This window comes from Fukomys damarensis, unplaced genomic scaffold (assembly GCF_012274545.1).
Source record: "Fukomys damarensis isolate Sample0158 unplaced genomic scaffold, DMR_v1.0_HiC HiC_scaffold_37, whole genome shotgun sequence".
Taxonomy (NCBI): Eukaryota; Metazoa; Chordata; class Mammalia; order Rodentia; family Bathyergidae; genus Fukomys; species Fukomys damarensis.
The window spans coordinates 52,457,075-52,462,099 of record NW_022900949.1 but is presented as its reverse complement, the minus strand read 5'-3'; positions in this window follow the sequence as shown (position 1 = coordinate 52,462,099).

The window sequence follows — 5,025 nt, the reverse complement described above, 5'->3', positions numbered from 1 at the left end:
ATACTGTTGCATATTTTTGGGCTGCAGGTGTGGCTCAATGGTAAAATGCTTGCCCAGCAAACCTGAAGCCCTAGGTTTGATCCGCAACAGTGGAAAAGCAAGTGAAAAGATAGAAACTGGAAATTACAAGAACTGGATTCTCTTCTAAAGCCTCAAAAGGGAAGGCAATTCTACCAATACTTTGATTTTAGCCCATGAGGCCATCTCAGACTTCTGACCTCCTGAACTATAAGATTGTTTTAAGCATAAAAGTATGAGTCCTTGCCTTTAAGAGATATTTCTTGAAATGATGTTTTCTTATATTTGGCCCAAAATAATTTGGAAGTTAGGGAGTGGTTAGGTGGGAAGATAGATGAAATAAGGTTGGCCGTGGCTTGATAACTGTTGAAAATTAGGAATGAAACCATAATGGTTCAATATTCTATTCTTTCTGTTTGTATAGATTTAAATTTTACCATAGCATTATAGTTAAGAAAGGAGAGAAAGAGATAGAAAGAGGAGGAGGAGGGTAAGGGAAATAGAGACAAAAAAGAGATAAAGAAAGAAAAAAAGAAGAAAGAAAGAGGGGGGAGAAGTGGAGAGTGTGAGGGAAAGAAAAGGAGAGACAAAGAGGAAAAGAATCCATCCCTTCCCTTGCAATGTAAGTCATAATCTATGGAAACAATTATCAAGTAATGGGATGGAAGGGTCAGATAGGAGATAGATGACTCACTCTGCAGAGCCATTTTCTGCACAGAAATAAATCACCAGGCCACCCCCAAATGAGGGTTTAAGATTTGGGACTTGTAGATGTGGTATGTCATTTGCATGTTTGAATATTCATGGATCCATCAAAACAGAGTGTCTTTAGTAAACCTCAGTGCCCTTCAGCCTCTGTGGCCTCTTGACAATCTCTCTCCCTCCCCAACACAGTGGACATAGGAAAGCAGCACACTGGGCTTGCTCATCCTTTCAGCCATTAACCTCTCAGAAGGCCTGGGGACAGCTGAGAGATTGGAGTGTAACCCCAGGGACAGATCCACACACCAGAAAAGAGATTTTACGTCTTCAAAGTAAGCTAAGACCTGGAGAAGAGAAGTGGAGATGCAATGTCAGAGCCAGTGCAATCCACGAGGGCAGCTTTCTTCATAAGCCTGAAGCAGAGGGACCTGGCCACTATCCCTTGTCCCTTGCAGGAAGTGGGCATCCTGGGGTGTGAGATCTGGCAAAGAGGGAAGGATGGGGCTAGGACACCCTCCCCTACCCCAGCTTCCTGAGAGGAGAATTTTCTGAGGAAGGACAGAGTCTCGGGGTCTCTGCTCCCACTCTGTGGCCCTTGGGATGCTCTACAGCTCCAGCACCTAGGGACCCTGCACTAAGGGCTTGGTCTGCCAGTAACATGGGCAGAGGACTGTCCAGCTCCAAAACCAGCAAGTGAGGGATAGAGGAATCATTTCCTGAAAGAGCTTCCCTGAGCTCTCACATTCCCATGGAGTTAACTGATCAGCTAAGGAATGAAACGGCGAATTCTCAGTCCCCAGTGGGAAGGCCTGAGCCCTCTCTCTAACAAGTGTGTCCCTTCCTTCCCTCTACATTCCTTTGCACACCTTGTCTCTTCCTGTACTGTCTCCTCCTCTTCCTCACCGCTCTGATCTTGGCAGTCCTAAAGAACCAGCTGCATCCTGCTCCCAGGATCCCTCAGGATTGCCAGCACACACAAACCCTCTCCTCTACATACTCTTCCAAGTTGCTGTTCCTTTGCTTTGTACATCCCAAGTAATATCACCATGGACAGAAAGCAGTTCCAGGAAGTGCTCTCTGGTTAATGAACTAGAGTAAGCAGGAGGGAGGTGGCAGAGGAAGGAACCACCACGATGCCCAAGCTTCCACAGAGCATAGCCACTCCTCCTGGATTGATCTTAAGGTCCCAGAAAGGGGCACAGATCAGCAGCGTCCTTCTCTTGCCTTTCTGCCTTTTCCCTCACTTCTAAGCCTTCTCTGGCTCAAATGTCAGTGGGTCTGCAGGGACCTCTGTGCCACACACCTTATGTTTTTATCGCCATTATGTCCCACCACCCTGAGAGGAAAGTACTTAGCATCTCCATTCTATAGATGTGGGAACTGAGTAACAAATAATATAGACAGCGCCACTAGGTACTACAAACCTCTCCCCTCCACTCACCTGAACCTGGACAATGCCCCTGGACCAAGTCTCAACCCCGCTAGGTACTACAAACCTCTCCCCTCCACTCACCTGAACCTGGACAATGCCCCTGGACCAAGTCTCAACCCCGCTTCAGGGCTTACCACAGGGCAGTAGAGATATGAAAAACAAAGATCCCAGCCCACCCAGGAAAATGACAAATATTCAGACCAAGGCTCAGAGACACTAGTCATCCCTGTGTGACTTACAGCAACCTTTCTTTCCTGGTGCTTATTGAAGGTACATGCATATGAACTGCATCTTATACATAAAATTAGAACAGAGCAAATTATGGAAAAGGACATGTGTAGTAGATGCAGTAGACACCCTGTCAACCATGCTGTCAGCCATGCTCCAGAGATCCCCACCCCATGGGAGGTGCCCTAAAGCAGGTGGGACATTTAAAGCCCTGCACTGTACACCCTCAGAGCCAGTGCCATTTTCCTTTTGCAGGCACTTACTCCAAGTGTACTTTCACCACTGTTTCCTTGCTGTGTGCTATATCCAATTCTTTGTCATACACAAGAATCTGGGAACCCATCTCCAGGCCCATAATTGACAGTAACACAAAGAGGCTAATTAACTTGTCTAAGATCACTCAGCAAGACAGTGACATAGGCAGCATCTGTCTGCCTACAAAACCAATATGTGCAACCTACTCCTGGCTGCAAAAGATATAGTCAGCAAGGGGCCATACCTGGGACAGCCCTCTGACAGGACACTCAGAGGGCAGTGTTACTACTTGTATCTACATGTCCCCCTACAGCCTCATGAACTCATAGGTCTGGGCTTTGGGGAATGACTAGATCATGAATGAGTATGAGAAAGCAACTAAAACAGGAAGGTATACATTAACCTCTTTAGGAATGTAGACAAAGACACAAGCAGATACTAAGTAAAGGCAGTGGAATTGTGTGCTATGACCTCAGGCAGCCAGCTCAGAAGACAGAGGTCAGATCAGGAATGTCCACAGAAATGGCCAGGTCTTAGTTGTTTGTGTGGGCAGAGGAGGCCTGGAGAGCTGGGGAAAGGATCAGTCCTCTGGCCAGAGCATGAAAGGGCCACTCCAGGCACAGCAGGGGACCAGAACTGACTTGGCCCTTACCACATTGGCTTGGGCACAAACCATCTCAAAACTCAGCAAAGGGAGAAGGTTGGAGGGGTGAAAAATCCAGGTAGCTGAGCTGGATGGTGCCACAGGGAAGAAAGAAATCTTCAGACTAGTCAGGGGGTGGCCAACGAATGGCCAGTTCACGTTTAAACCTTTGCCCCATCTTCCATTCCCACAACTCAGAATAACATGGCAAAGAAAGGCAGTGGCCATCCCTGTTTATGAATTTTAGGCAATTCAGGCAAGATCAGGCCCCATTGTGCCTCTGAATGAACCACACATGTGTCTCCTTGTACCTTTCGGGGAGGGCTGGGATAGGCTGGGATTGGCCTCTCAGCTAAGATGAACTCTGGGCTGGCTAGGGAGCGGCACAGAGCCTGTGTCTGTGTGAACAACAGCCTGACCACCTCAGAGCCCAAGGAAGGACAAGAGGATAACAGGGGCCCTCAGGGGTACAGCTGTGACACCCAGCCAGGGCAATTTTGTCGTCCCACCAGGGCCCAAACTTGGGAATGCCTGAGTCATCTCTGGATGCCCCTGGGACTTAATAATAAATAGAAGCAGGGATGCTTCCACAAGACATAAAACAGCCCTACTCCTGTGCCCATAATGAAGAGGTGTCTGGTCCCAAACCCCAATAACGCTAAGGTTCAGAATCTCTGGTGTGGAGCAAGGGAGAGGAGAGGAGCTGAGATCCCAATCACTCCCTGGGAGGAAACTGCCTCTCCCTGAGGAAGGGGAGTCTTTCCCTAAATCATCTAAATGCACTGCAGGGACTAACCAGAGCCCTGGGGGTGGGGAAGGCATGGCAGTGCTGCCAGAAGGAAAGAAAATGTACCTAGTGTCACCTAGGCTGTGATTTGTGCTAAAAGCAATTTTAAAAGAGATATTTAGTCTTTAATAGAGGGTCAAAAAGTCAACCACTATGATTATGTCATCTCGTTGGAGGCAAAGAGCCGTTTTAAAGCACTATGACAGACCTATACAGGTGACATATGAGACAGGATCAAAGACATTTGCACAGTACTGCTTTTAATACCGAAGGCTCAGAAGCAGCAGAAATGTCTCCCAACAAGGGCCAGGCTGGATAAACAATGGCTTGCCATCAAAACAGTGGGGCTGCTTTCCAAGGGCAGAAACAGGGAAGGACCTCAGACTACATTAAGTGTACAAAGCAAGACGCAAAACACTGAGAAGGACTGCGCTGCCAGGAAGTGAGCAGGGAGACAAAAATAAGCAATAATTAATTGCTTATACTAGCATAGGCAGTGGGTCTCAAACTTGATCCTGCATCAGAATCTCCTAGAGGGCTTTTAATAGTTGTCTTCAAATAACAACAACTTTGCTTTCACTTTCTCCAAATCGATGTGGCAAGTGACCCCCAGTTTTCCCCAGGTTGAACAGCCCAGCATCCCCCCCCCAACCCCGCCGCCCGCCTGGCCTCCTGTGCAGCACTGCCCGCCCACGGAGCTTTAGACAAAGGCCCGAAAAGTGGCCTCTTTCTCTATCAGCCCAGCAGACCAGAGGGGACAGATTTCCAGTCCTCAAGTGGCCTCCGAATGTGAGAAGTTCACAATCTTTGAAGGAGTCCCTCAGAAGCCCAAGAGTTAGGGCCAGTAAAGCAACCCCCACCTCCCACCATCTCCTTTTCCTTTCTCGGGAAGTGAACTGCTAGTCTGAAGCGAAAGTGGCCCTCGGCTAGGGCCAAACCTGCCCTCCAGCCCCCAGCGAC